The sequence below is a fragment of the Micrasema longulum genome, unplaced genomic scaffold (assembly GCF_059751315.1).
Source record: "Micrasema longulum isolate JH-2025_06_02 unplaced genomic scaffold, ASM5975131v1 h1tg002739l, whole genome shotgun sequence".
Taxonomy (NCBI): Eukaryota; Metazoa; Arthropoda; class Insecta; order Trichoptera; family Brachycentridae; genus Micrasema; species Micrasema longulum.
In genome coordinates this window covers 42630-58993 of record NW_028279869.1, presented here as the reverse complement: position 1 = coordinate 58993, position 16364 = coordinate 42630, and the positions used below count along the sequence as shown (strand labels likewise).

The 16364-nt window shown below is 29.6% G+C and overlaps 1 protein-coding gene across 1 annotated transcript in view; it reads left to right on the top strand.

Annotated features, from left to right (window-relative positions):
• Positions 1–16364, top strand: part of LOC148271676 (uncharacterized) — a 70338-nt gene that overhangs the window by 24084 nt on the left and 29890 nt on the right. The gene's annotated exons all lie outside the window — the stretch shown is intronic.

The window sequence follows — 16364 nt, the reverse complement described above, 5'->3', positions numbered from 1 at the left end:
TAAAAGTTATCTTTGTGTGTTTTTTATTCTTTAGTTTTGATCTTTTCCTGACTTCAAAAGGTTCAGAACCACTGGTTAGATGATAGGCCCATTTCACATGTGCAGCGCGTATCCATGCGACATCGCATAGTCAGTAGAATTGTATTTGTGTGTGTGAGAAGGGGATGGGGACTGCGGAACTATTTCATTCCTAAAGTATCGATTCGAATATTCGAATATCGATTCGAAGTTCCGGGATCATGTATATATATAAATATACGTACAAATTTCATTTGTATGTGTATATATATAAATATACATACAAATTTCATTTGTATTTTCCAAATTATATACCTAACTTCTTTAAAATTTCATAACCTTGATTCATTGAAACACAGAAAAGATATCTTCAATCAGATCCTGCTTTACAAAACTGTAAATAATAAATTTGATTCCCCAGAACTAATTAATCTACTTGCATACCATGTCCCCTCTAGACGCACTAGACTGATATTTTCTATCTTCCTAACATTAATTCTGAAGATGTTTTTTAAATTAACTTAAACTTACTGTCTTTTTTTTTAAAGTTGCTTTTCATCGGTTTTTTGAATCCCTTGAAATATGTAGGTACGTAAATATATTTTACCTTTAAAAAAAATGGTTTGTGCACTTGATCATGTTTTTTTATTCTTTTATATTTTAACTCTTACTTTTTAATTACTTTAAGTAAGTTTTTTTATTAATGTTAATATTATTTCCATTTATGTAAATACTAACTAGAAACTTTTAACATAACTTTTTTACTTCGATTTTAATTATTTAATTACTTTCATTTATGTTTTTTTTCCCTTACAATATTGTACTTAAAAAATTCAAATAGTTAATTGATAAACTTAGCATGTAATATAATATGTAAACTTCACCGGTCCATTAGAGTTAACTCTAAATTTATGTACTATAAAACCACATTATTAACACATTATAGAATTTATACAATGGTTTCAATATGTCGGTACAAATATATACATTTATATATAATGTGTACAATTGCATTATGAGGATAACTTTTACTGTACAATAATAATATTTATGCTAAGTACCTACTTGTTACAATGTATCAGTATTATTGTACATGTTAGGGAGGGGGACTAAATATATTGTGTGAGGGTGTGTATTTACTAAATATATTGTGTATTCATGTATGGGTGTGCATATATGTGACAATGTGTAGTGAATATAAGTTGACTTATTGAACAATGATTCTCAAAAAATAATTGTTTTTTTCAAACCTTTATGAGGAAAGCTATCAACCACCTTATCAATCGATTTAAAATTGTTAAGAATGCTCTGGCCTAAAATCCAAATTCAAAAATATGTAAAAATTTCAACAAAGTAATAAAAAACAAAAATATAAATATATATGTAAGTACTCATATACACACATACGATTACATCATTAAATTATTATTGAGAATAATATTCCGGCACCCTCCAACATACCCGTCAAAACAGCTGTTCCAATACATGAAGGTGCTGGATATGAGACAACTGTACCTAAAAGAAGCACTTACACGCTTTTGGTCGAACAATGAGGAGAGGTCTCAGCAAAATGTCCGTACGAGGTTTTCCCAAAGCATGAATTATGACATACCCAAAACCCGTACGACTTTTGCTCTTTCTTTTGCTTTTGGAGGATCTTTGTGAACACCATATGCTCCAACTAGGTAGCGGACATAGAATGATGATGATGATGATGACTTTTGATAGGTTGACTATCAAACAATTAGTAAAAAGTTAGTGCAAATACCGCTTTTTCGCTATTTCGATCAACTCTATTTGATGTTCAAACGTGTATCTTGAAAAGAATTGGTCCAAAGAAAAAAAATATATGAACATTTTTAATAAATTTTATTTTCTTAGGCTTTCATATTTTTTATATTAAATCTATAGGGACGTAATTAAGAGCAAAAAACCTTACTTAAAATACGTCTTAAAAAAATATTTTAAAAATGTCTTTATAATTGTCATGGTATTGTTTATAAAACTGGTTCATAATATTTCCAGTTTTCTGCGAAATTCATACATTTTTTCATAAAATACTGCTGCGATAATATTTTATATGGCAGCGCGCTCCTCCCGCTGCCACGTTTTGGATACCACTGATTGAAATTACGCCACTAGCTAGCGGGGCGGTACGGCGGGCGGTCGGGAGAGGGATGAGCGAGTTCGTAAACCATATACAGCGTGTTTGTTAATTTATTTGAATTAATTTTAAAAACTAATAATATTTTACAAAATAATATAGAAAAAAAATCACACAGCTCAATCTTAATGTGTTTAAAATTGTTGGTATGTTTCCCAAATAAAATACAATAAAGTATAACACGGCACGAATTCCTTTTATCGGTTACATAGGTAGATATATTATACAATTTTACAGAATACGACGACTAAAAATAATACAAAATAGTAATTTCTATTACTCCACAGTAACTCCATGGCAAAAAAACTTTGAAAAATCACTAAATCGATTTAAAAAAAATTAAGTACAATAAAAAAAAACTCGAGACCTTAAAAAATCTAAAATACGAAATTAAAAAACTTGAAAATCAAATAATCAAGAAATAAAAACTCAAAAATCGAACAACGCCGTGTAAAAATTTATATAATATGCAAAATTAAAATAAAAAAAGTTAATTTGGACGTAGGACTAATTATGTTATGGGAACGTGTTGTTGAAGTTGAAGGTAGAATATTGCTCCATTGGTAACCCGATTTAGAAGCGAAGACGTTTTCTCCGTCATTTTGGCTGTTTTCTTCTAAATTAACACTATCCTGGTCGAAATAATCAGATTCATCGTAATCTTCGATTACAAAGTCATCTGTTTCAGAAACATCATCTGAAGATTCTAACTCTAAATCACTGTCATCACTGGAAGACACTTCAATATCCGTATCGTTTAGAAGCTGCTCAATGACATCATCCGTCAATTTTTTTCTACTCATTTTGAGATTGGTGAAGTAAAAAAAGGTTTTATAAATTTAAAAAAATTCACTTATTATTCAAAAAACACCTTTGTATGCAAAATCCAATGCGCAATATCCAGATAGCTAAATATAAAAATTAGGTTTATTTGAAATTATTAGTCATAATAATACTTTTTTCTAAACACCCTTAGCATGCAAAATCTTACTCGCGTAAACTGGATTGACCGAAGTATTAAAGATCACTAAACTGTGGAGCAAATAGCAAATGAATTGTGATGCATGCTGTTTGCGCGGTGGGGAAACAAAGACAAATGTGAATTATTATTAAATGAGTTCCGCGGAAAAATATTTTAATATCTTCGATACATTTGTAACATAATGGAGTAGAGTTATGCATAAAATGAAATCAATATGATGATTAACAAAAAAGGTATTGAACAATTTTTTTTTTATATTTTTTTATTTTTATTTATTTGGATAACCAACAGCTATAATGATATCATATTTATATAACAAAACAAATAACAAATAAGCCAATTACAGGTTTTCACAAGTAGCATCACAGTAAGTTAAAAAAGATTCTCGAACATAAAATGAATAGTAATTAAATGTAAATTTAAAAGAAAAGAAAAAAATACTACGAGTTATTTTGAAAGCAAACGCCGCACGTTATTAAGATTATTTTCAAATAAATCTATGTTAAATGATTTATTTAGTACATTAAAATTATTAAAAGTTCGCCATAAATATGAATTTTGCCTATAATTAAATGAAACAAGAGGTATGTGAAGAAGAGGGTTATTTCTTAAAACTTTGGAAGGAACATTGATAGAAAGTTTGCAAAGTAGTTCAGAATAGTCAATTGAACCAGAGGCAATTTTAAGTAAATAAATTATATCCGATATTTCACGACGTTTTTGCAGAGGCAGTAGGTGATGTTTTTTACATATATGAATATACTGGTCAGATTTAAACTCAAGTTTCAACCGGAAACACATGAACTTTACGAATTTTTTTTGAATATTTTCAATGCGTGATATCTGCACATTGTACATAGGATTCCATATTTGTGATGCATATTCTAAGTTGCTTCGCACTGATGTACAGTAAAGGATTTTAAGTGTCTTTGCCATAGTGAACGACGTAGAGCTACGCATAACAAAGCCAAGCGCACGCGATGACTTTTTTATGATGCTGTCAACATGGGCGTCAAAAAGTAATTTACTATCATGGAAGACACCTAGATCCTTTACACATAATGAGCGTTGGAGGTTTTGACCCTTAAGCACATAGTTAGTACGTAAAAATTTTACTTTGCGACTAAATGTAATAACTGAACACTTAGAAGGATTAAGGTCCAAGCAGTTGGAGTTGCAGTAATCCTCTAGACGGTCGAGATCTGACTGCAGATCAAAGACGTCAGCTGGGGTCTTGATTGTTGCAAAAATTTTCATGTCGTCAGCAAAACAAAGCAAACGCGAAGAGGTAAAGCATTTATCAATATCGTTAACAAAAATTATGAAGAGCAAAGGTCCCAGAAGAGACCCTTGAGGCACCCCGCTGGGGACCCGTACCCAACTAGAAATAAAATTATTAACCACTACCGCTTGCGACCTGTTGTCTATATAAGATGAAAACCATCTGAAGAGGTCACCTCTAATACCGATTTTAGTTAATTTTTTTAATAGTAATTTGTGATCGATTCGGTCGAAGCATTTACTGTAATCGGTGTAAATAACGTCTACCTGATGACCACCGTCCATTGAATCAGTAAGGTAATCATTAAGTAAGATTAAATTTGAAACAGTAGATCTCCCTTTTAGAAAGCCATGTTGAGATGGACTCAGTGAGTTTTTAATGGCGGAATATAGTTGGTTATAGATTATTCTTTCAAATACTTTAGACACTATACACAGTTTAGAAATTGGTCTATAATTGACAATATCGGTTTTAGGTCCTTTCTTGTGGACTGGTGTTATAAAAGCGGATTTCCAAATATGTGGGATTGTGCATTCTTTGAGAGATCTTTTGAATAGCAAATTGATTGGTACACATATAGTACTAGCAGAATTTATGAGAAAACATGCGGGAAGGTGATCAGGTCCAGCTGATTTTGATGTATCTAGCTTTAAGAGTAGATTTTTTACATAGTCTGTGGTAATCACTATGGAATTAATATCTGAGGTATACACATGAGACGAGGTAGATGAGGGATTAGTGGAATTTCTCGATTGGATACTAGCTGGATTTAGAAAAGTTGAGTGAAAATATTCAGAAAATGCGTTGCAAATTTCAATACCAGTGTTTACTCGCATATTACCTAATACAAGACTATTAGGAATACAGTTAGATTTGGATTTGGACTTCACATACGACCAGAAATTTTTAGGTGAGTCCTCGATGGACTTTTCTACGAATGCAATGTAAGAATCGTGACAATCCTTTTCAAGATGTTTGATTCTATCACGTAATAATTTAAAAGTTATTAGATTGGAGTGATTGCCGTAAGTCTTGTATTTTCTTAAGTATTTATCCTTTTCTTTAATTGCTTTTACTAGCGCGGGGGAGTACCATATAGGATATGAACTGTTCAAAGTCTTAACAGCGGGTACAAATTTATCTCTCAGATTTGTAAAAGTATTGTAAAAAAAGTTTACGGATTCGTCAAATGATCTAATTGAGAATTCAGTATGCCAGTCGATGTCAGAGATTGTACTATTTATTGAATCAAAGTTTGCTTTATTAAACAAATATTTAGTTAGCGGTGCAGGCTTCAGGTAAGTAAGTTCAATAAATTGAGCATTAATGAAGAGAGCATTATGATGCGGGTCAATAGGTACCAATGGGTCCATACATTCACTAACATTAACAATGTCATTAGAAATTACCAAATCTAGGATCCGTCCGTGTTTATTAAAAATTCCATTAAATTGCGACAAGTTATGTGTATTCAATTCATCGATAAGTAGGTACTCATCGTGACTTTGAGCATTAGAAGGCAAGTATGAAACATTATCAGTTGAAAGCCACTTAATACCGCTCAAGTTGAAATCACCTATTATCAAATATTTGTCAAGCGGGTTATTAGAAATTGTCATATTTAACTTAGAGAAAAAATTTATCAATTGGTCGGAAAAGGAATTGCCTGATTTTTGTTTACATAGGTATAGAACACATAAGTGTAGTTTGGTGCGCGTACGGGTACCTGCGAGATTAAGAGATAGTGTTAGCCACAGATCTTCAGCGCTGGAGTTGAATGTCGGCTGGGCAATAGCTGATATTTCTTTACGTACCGCTAGGAGAACACCGCCGCCCCGCGACTGTCCCGTTGCCGTGTAATCCCGATCGCGACGCCAAACCATATAGCGGCTGTCAAATAGTTCACTATCGGAAATGTTGTCGTTTATCCACGTTTCGGATAGAGCTATAATATCGTAACTAGATATGCTTAAATTACGTTGGAATATAGTAGTCTTAGAACGTAATCCCCTTACATTCTGGTACAGTATATTTAAGTTGGTGTTAGCCATAAGAAAGATCGTAAATATTAATTAACATAATTATGAAACAAAATAAAATAGAAACATGCGAGTATTGATTCCGAAGATTACCGGTACGTAGTTTAGGCAGAAAAAAGTAAATGTAATGTGTTAGAGCGGGCGAGCGGATATAATTTGCAATAAATGTGCGAATAAAAGAGACATAAAGATGTAGATACTTGCGTTGTAGATAAATAAAGTTAAATTGTAAGTAAACATATGAGTATATAATAATATAATAAAGCGAGCGTTTGCTTTCGAAAACAGGGGTTACAAACACATTCAAAACAATCATTGACAGTAATGCGAGTACATAAAAAATACATAAGGAAAGTGCGAGCGATATAAATAATAATAAACATATTAAACGAACTTGTTTAAATCGGCCTCAGTGTTTATAATGTGGACACTCGAAGTATCATTCAATCTTGCATGAATTTTGCCATATTTTACCCAAATATACTTATATCCCTTTTCATCCTTCAACTTGGATTTGGTCATCGTAAGGAGTTTCTTGGTCAACGGAGTCAGATGGTCGTTTATATATATTCGATTGGTCAAATGGAAGCCTAAATCGTTAGCTGATAAGTTTTTCATGGCGCGAGCGGCTGATGTGAAATCTTCCTTTAAATATCGATTAATAAAACTCACTATTATTGACTTCTCTTTAGAGTTATGAACCGGTACCCGTGATATATAATTTATTTGGGATTTAGGAAAAGTGTAGTCCACCTTTCGACTGATGCTGTCTAATATTGTGAATAGATTTTCGTCAAATATGCTACCTGGGGGACCCCAGATACCCCCCTTAGGCACGGGAGGGCTAAGGGCATTATGTCCACCGATCCTGTTAAGTTTCAAAATATGATAACTTTTTTTGTCAAAAAAAATAAAAAAGTACACACCGAATGACCTTGAACGTCCCATACTTATAATAAATGTTGAAAACCACCCGATGGATCTAAACCTGGTTTTCACTGTCATGTAACGTGTCCTAAAACAAAGCTACTTGTATTTGTTGCATCTTCGAAAAATAAAAATTAGTACGTCATATTCATTTCTTACCGAAAATTACCGTAAAATACCGCGGAGATTTTACCGCCGTGCATCTCGAATTTATTGCGATACAAGTAAATATCGTTTTTGCTACCATTTATGCTTGCAATATACACATGTATGTTCATAAGGATGAATGACAATATCCGACTAAGACCCTCCATATAATCTTTCAAACTCACAGTGAAAGGGGCAGTGAACGTGATAAAGTTAAATTGAATTGAAATAATATACGAAATTAGAAATTTCAAAAGATCTACTCATTTATTGACCAAAATATTGTTTTTTTGAATGAGTAAAACCGATAGGAAGACCCACAGTCTTTAAAACGGTTTCGGGTATGTGGAGGAATGTACTCCTGCTCCGGGGAATTACGCTTTCGGGAATTTTCCCGCGGTACATCATTACTTGCACCTCCAGTACCTTATGCACCATTGGGTGCGAATAAGAGTTTGATGGTGATGAACATAATGTCATTGTATTATTTTAGATGTTTGTAAATCTAATATTGTGGATCATCGTAATATATAATTTTTATTTGAGAATAAAAAATACTGTTTTGTAATCCACTGTATTTGCTTACACAACCGAATATATAATATATGTATGTTTACTTGTTAAATAACCCTAAAGAGGGAAACATTTTGTATCCGAAACTCAAATTGTACAAAAAAAAATTCTTTTTTTTTTTGTGTAATTTGATTGTTTTGGTAATTTTGTTGATAGTTAATTTTCTGCTTACTAAAGTTGAAGGTGTAAACAAGGACTTATACACTCGCATACGTTAATGTTTATTGTATGCAATTATTACTTTATTATGTCTATATAATGATTTAAATCATATATACATTCAAATTAACAATGCACTGGCCTATGCACCATTAGGTTCTGATAAGGGTTTGGTGATAATGTATTTCAATATAAATTTTACCGATGTATATATAAATTTACTTTAATATAAAGAAATATTCGTTTTTATAAACGATAAATCGATATTATTATCGAAACTTATTTAAACGAATAATGGCGGTACATTACTTTTTCACTAACACATTCGTAAACACTCTTTGCGATGTTCTTATGAATATTTTTAAACCTGTTATTATAATCGAATATTTTATATCGGTTTAAAAAAAAAAAGGTATTTATTTAAGAGCAATATTTTCCGAATAATAAATAATTTACATGAAAACTAAAAACTGCACTAATAAGTGCATATTATTTATTTATACCCTTTCTAATTTATATTATAAATAAGTGGGTTATATTGTTCATTTTGTTTATATATGTATTTTAAGTTTAAGTAAAATATTATTAAAAGTGTTTGCACCTTATTGATGAAAAATAAGTAGTGCATTTTTTTATTTTAATGTTTCTGTATATTATTTTTCATTGATTGTAAAGCAAATAAATACATTAATGTCAGGCGGGATGGGATCTCTGTGAAGACGACAGATATTATTTAATAATACGCTAATTAGCAGCGTGGTTTATTTACATTTCTGTGCGTTTGACTTAACGGTTCCTAATTTATCATTTCATTTGTGAATAAAAACTAGCAGATTTAAGATATATACGAATTAAAACCTATAAACAAAATTTAAATAATAATACGTTGTGTATAAAAATACTTATTTAGTCATGTTTCTTACAATAAAAGGAACATTATGAAAATTCATCAAAAATATTTAATACGTTCGGTATTTTTTTACTTGTCTAAATCACTCTATAGCTAACAATATATTGAATACTTAAAAATAATACAGTTTTTTTTTCTATTAAGCTAACGAAATAGTAAAAAAAATCAATGCCAACCTAGCCAAATAAAAAATATCTATCTTTGCTCTTTTGCCTAAATTTTGGGTTTCTGCCTGATCAATTTCAATATTTGAAATTCAATTTTAAAAAACATGTTAGGTTTTTAACACAGAAAAATAATTTTAGTTTAGTTAAATTAATTTATCAATTTTTGAGACCAAATCTCAACTCCATAGAACCAAATTCCTGTGTATTGAAAGCAAAATACAAAACAATTGTGTTTATAAACAAAATGAACAAAAAATCTTTTGAACATAGGGAACAAGGTTTTTTCTAATCAGTGTGAACTCGGATATGAAACTAGAAATAAAAATGAAGTAAGTCTGCCATTTAGTAAGAAAACAAAGACACAGAACTCGTTGGTTCACCGAGGTGGACCATCAGAAATAAGAGTTTAAGGAAAGACCATTAGAAATAAGAGAACAAAAAAAAATCATTTCATTTGAATGTTAGTTGATAAAACATGTGTGTAGCAGATAAGTTAGCTCTTAAAAAGTGATTGCATTCGAGTTGGTCTTAAAGAATTTTTTTAATTAGTGAAATGTTAATAATTATTATATATTTTAATAACAATTCGTCGTCGTCATTCCCTTTCCGTACCTAATGGTGCTTAGATTACTGCAGTGGTACACAAATCGCAGCGTATCTTGATCATTTTTTGTTACATGAAGGTAAGATGATCAGTCTTACGCTTCAGGTACCAGTCCAGGCACTATGAAATATTCTGGTGGGAAAACACCTTTTTAAATAAATATTTCTTATCAACCATGTCGGGAATCGAACCCGAGACCTCTTGCATGGGAGACAAATGCGCTTATCATTACACCACGAGGCCGACTAATAATTATATATAGGTTAATATATTAGCACATCCATGTATTGTGTTTGTACTATTTAAGGACAAAACAAAAATAAAAAAAAACAAAAAAATATTAAAACCCATAACTTTATCAGACAAGAAAAGCACGAATATAAAAATGTAAAGTTTTGAAGTGACAGAGGCAATGTAGCATAATGTATTTCTTTATATTAAATCAGAGCTACAGACAGTATTACATATATGAAATAATTACAGTTTTGAAAAAAATGCTTCAAAAGTATCGAATATTTCAATATATATACATTTATATTTGTTTTTATTTTATTTATTAAATATATAATACATATCTAAGATATTATACTCCCATGAATTTAAAAAAACCTCATTTGGGACCGTAAATAAAAATGAGACATTTTTGTGACAATACATAATATCATACATAGTGAATACATCCGAAATTGTAAGAAAACAAAAAGAAACATAAAGCATAGTACTTTACACCATCTATATAAATAACATTAATAACTATCACTATCAAAAAGATTTAAGTAATATTTTTTAATTACGACACTTTTGAATTGGCTATTCGATTTTTCGTGTTTTAATATTTATTTAAAATTCGGAATGGTCAATACTTTCCAGAAACCTTTTTCCGAACTTCGTTGAGCAAAACTTAGGTACATGAAAATTCCCTGATTTACGCGTTATTATTATTATATTTATTAAATTATTTTATAGAAATACACCATTCTTTCTCAATGGTCCCCTTGATAAAACCTGTGTGAAGGAATATTTCTTTTATTAAAAAAAAGGTAATAATAATAACAAAAAATAGAAAAAATACCTAATTAAAAAACACCCTTTTCTAAACAGAAATGACCGAAAAATATTTTTTTACAATAATAATAATATTACGAGTACAATACATAAGTTTTTATGTATTTTTTTAGTTAGTGTATACAACAAAGCATTATAAGAGTAGGCATATTTATTTTATATATTTTTAATTAATATTTTTTCTTTCATTCTTCATACTTCATAAGTATTTTGAAAAAACAACGCATTATCCATAAATAAAAAGTCGATTACGGGAATAATCTAAGTCGGTTATTCGAACTATTAATATTGATAATAATCGTTTGCGATTAAGCACACCCCAACAGATTTATGTCTGACAGACCGGGTCGTATTCATTTTACAACGCGTGTGAAAAGGTAACAGATTTTGTATGCGTTTGCAGGATAAGCGCGGTAAAATATCGGGTAGTATGGATTTGCGTGGCAGGTGTGAAAACGGCCTACGCGTTTGCAGGATAAGCGCGGTAAAATATCGGGTAGGCCCATTTCACATGTGCAGCGCTCATTCATGCGACATCGCATAGTCAGTAAAATTGTATTTGTGTGTGTGAGAAGGGGATGGGGACTCCGGAACGATTTCATTCCTAAAGTATCGATTCGAATATTCGAATATCGATTCGAAGTTACGGGATCATGTATATATATATATATTAAATATATAAATATACATACAAATTTCATTTGTATTTTCCAAATTATATACCTAGCTTCTTTAAAATTTCATAACCTTGATTCATTGACACACAGAAAAGATATCTTCAATCAGATCCTGCTTTACAAAACTTTAAATAATAAATTTGATTCCCCAGAACTAATTAATCTACTTGCATACCGTGTCCCCTCTAGACGGACTCGACTGATATTTTCTATCTTCCTAACATTAATTCTGAAGATGTTTTTTAAATTAACTTAAACTTTCTGTCTTTTTTTTTTTAAGTTGCTTCTCATCGGTTTTTTGAATCCCTTGAAATATGTAGGTACGTAAATATATATTTTACCTTTTTAAAAAAAAAAATGGTTTGTGCACTTGATCGTGTTTTTTTATTCTTTTTTATTTTAACTCTTACTTTTTAATTATTTTAAGTAAGTTTTTTTATTAATGATAATCTTATTTCCATTTATGTAAATACTAACTAGAAACTTTTAACATTACTTTTTTACTTCGATTTGAATTCTTTAATTACTTTCATTTATGTTTTTTTCTCTTGCAATATTGTACTTGAAAAATTCAAATAGTTAATTGATAAACTAAGCATGTAATATAATATGTAAACTTCACCGGTCCATTAGAGTTAACTCTAAATTTGTGTACTATAAAACCACATTATTAACACATTATAGAATTTATACAATGGTTTCAATATGTTGGTACAAATATATACATTTATATATAATGTGTACAATTACATTATGAGGATAATTTTGACTATACAATAATAATATTTATGCCAAGTACCTACTTGTTATAATGTATCAGTATTATTGTACATGTTAGTGAGGGTGACTAAATATATTGTGTGAGGGTGTGTGTGTGTGTGTGTGTGTGTGTGTGTGTGTGTGTGTGTGTGTGTGTGTGTGTGTGTGTGTGTGTGTGTCTGTGTGTGTGTGTGTGTGTGTGTGTGTGTGTGTATATGTATGGGTGTGTATATATGTATGGGTGTGTATAGATGTATGGGTGTGCAATTTGTACGTTATATTCGTTTCTTACCAAAGTTACCGTAAAATACCGCGGTAATTTTACCGCCTTGCATCTATAACTTATTGTGATACAAGTACATACCGTTTTTGCAACCATATATGCTTGCAATATACACATGTATGTTTGTATGGATGAATGACAATATCCGACTAAGACCCTCCATATAATCTTCCAACCTCACAGTGAACGTAGGAGTTACATTTAAAAAATAATATATGAAATTGGAAATTTTAAAAGATCAACTCATTTATTGACAAAAATATTGCATTTTTGTATGAGTAAAACCGATAGGAAGATCCACAGTCTTTAAAACGGTTTCGGATATGTGGAGGAATGTACTCCTGCTCCGGGGAATTACGCTTTCGGGAATTTTCCCGCGGTACATCATTACTTGCACCTCCAGTACCTTATGCACCATTGGGTGCGAATAAGAGTTTGATGGTGATGAACATAATGTCATTGTATTATTTTAGATGTTTGTAAATCTAATATTGTGGATCATCGTAATATATAATTTTTATTTGAGAATAAAAAATACTGTTTTGTAATCCACTGTATTTGCTTACACAACCGAATATATAATATATGTATTATGTATCTTTACTTGTTAAATAACCCTAAAGAGGGAAACATTTTGTAGCCGAAACTAGACAGTCAAATTGTACAAAAAAAAATTCTTTTTTTTTTTTTTGTATAATTTGATTGTTTTGGTAATTTTGTTGATAGTTAATTTTCTGCGTACTAAAGTTGAAGGTGTAAACAAGGACTTATACACTCGCATACGTTAATGTTTATTGTATGCAATTATTACTTTATTATGTCTAGATAATGATTTAAATCATATATACATTCAAATTAACAATGCACTGGCCTATGCGCCATTAGGTTCTGATAAGGGTTTGGTGATAATGTATTTCAATATAAATTTTACCGATGTATATATAAATTTACTTTAATATAAATAAATATTCGTTTTTATAAACGATAAATCGATATTATTATCGAAACTAATTTAAACGAATAATGGCGGTACATTACTTTTTCACTAACACATTCGTAAAAACTCTTTGCGATGTTCTTATGAATATTTTTAAACCTGTTATTATAATCGAATATTTTATATCAGTTTAAAAAAAAAAGGTATTTATTTAAGAGCAATATTTTCCGAATAATAAATAATTTACATGAAAACTAAAAACTGCACTAATAAGTGCATATTATTTATTTATACCCTTTCTAATTTATATTATAAATAAGTGGGTTATACTGTTCATTTTGTTTATATATGTATTTTAAGTTTAAGTAAAATATAATTAAAATGTTTGCACGTAATTGATGAAAAATAAGTAGTGCATTTTTTTATTTTAATGTTTCTGTATATTATTTTTCATTGTTTGTAAAGCAAATAAATACATTATGTCAGGCGGGATGGGATCTCTATGAAGACGACAGATATTATTTAATAATACGCTAATTAGCAGCGTGGTTTATTTACATTTCTGTGCGTTTGACTTAACGGTTCCTAATTTATCATTTCATTTGTGAATAAAAACTAGCAGATTTAAGATATATACGAATTAAAACATATAAACAAAATTTAAATAATAATACGTTGTGTATAAAAATACTTATTTAGTCATGTTTCTTACAATAAAAGGAACATTATGAAAATTCATCAAAAATATTTAATACGTTCGGTATTTTTTTACTTGTCTAAATCACTCTATAGCTAACAATATATTGAATACTTAAAAATAATAGAGTTTTTTTTCTATTAAGCTAACGAAATAGTAAAAAAAATCAATGCCAACCTAGCCAAATAAAAAATATCTATCTTTGCTCTTTTGCCTAAATTTTGGGTTTCTGCCTGATCAATTTCAATATATGAAATTCAATTTTAAAAAACATGTTAGGTTTTTAACACAGAAAAATAAAATTAGTTTAGTTAAATTAATTTATCAATTTTTGAGACTAAATCTCAACTCCATAGAACCAAATTCCTGTGTATTGAAAGCAAAATACAAAACAATTGTGTTTATAAACAAAATATCTTTTGAACATAGGGAACAAGGTTTTTTCTAATCAGTGTGAACTCGGATATGAAACTAGAAATAAAAATGAAGTAAGTCTGCCATTTAGTAAGAAAACAAAGACACAGAACTCGTTGGTTCACCGAGGTGGACCATCAGAAATAAGAGTTTAAGGAAAGACCATTAGAAATAAGAGAACAAAAAAAAATCATTTCATTTGAATGTTAGTTGATAAAACATGTGTGTAGCAGATAAGTTAGCTCTTAAAAAGTGATTGCATTCGAGTTGGTCTTAAAGATTTTTTTTTAATTAGTGAAATGTTAATAATTATTATATATTTCAATAATAATTCGTCGTCGTCATTCCCTTTCCGTACCTAATGGTGCTTAGATTACTGCAGTGGTACACAAATCGCAGCGTATCTTGATCATTTTTAAATAAAATATTATTATAATATTATTATATAAAATATTAAATAAATATTTCTTATCAACCATGTCGGGAATCGAACCCGAGACCTCTTGCATGGGAGACAAATGCGCTTATCATTACACCACGAGGCCGACTAATAATTATATATAGGTTAATATATTAGCACATTCATGTATTGTGTTTGTACTATTTAAGGACAAAACAAAAATAAAATAAAAAAACAAAAAAATATTAAAACCTATAACTTTATCAGACAAGAAAAGCACGAATATAAAAATGTAAAGTTTTGAAGTGACAGAGGCAATGTAGCATAATGTATTTCTTTATATTAAATCAGAGCTACAGACAGTATTACACATATGAAATAATTACAGTTTTGAAAAAAATGCCTCAAAAGTATCGAATATTTCAGTATATATATACATTTATATTTGTTTTTATTTTATTTATGAAATATATAATACATATCTTAGATATTATACTTCCAGGAATTTCAAAAAACCTCATTTGGGACCGTAAATAAAAATGAGACATTTTTGTGACAATACATAATATCATACATAGTGAATACATCCGAAATAGTAAGAAAACAAAAAGAAACATAGAGCATAGTACTTTACACCATCTATATAAATAACATTAATAACTATCACTATCAAAAAGGTTTAAGTAATATTTTTTAATTACGACACTTTTGAATTGGCTATTCGATTTTTCGTGTTTTAATATTTATTCAAAATTCGGAATGGTCAATACTTTCCAGAAACCTTTTTCCGAACTTCGTTGAGCAAAACTTAGATGCATGAAAATTCCCTGATTTACGCGTTATTATTATTATTTCCGAAATATTATTTAATTAAATTATTTTATAGAAATACACCATTCTTTCTCAATGGTCCCCTTGGTAAAACCTGTGTGAAGGAATATTTCTTTTATTAAAAAAAAGTAATAATAATAACAAAAAATAGAAAAAATACCTAATTAAAAAACACCTTTTTCTAAACAGAAATGACCGAAAAATATTTTTTTACAATAATAATAATATTACGAGTACAATACATAAGTTTTTATGTATTTTTTTAGTTAGTGTATACAATAAAGCATTATAAGAGTAGGCATATTTATTTTATATATTTTTAATTAATA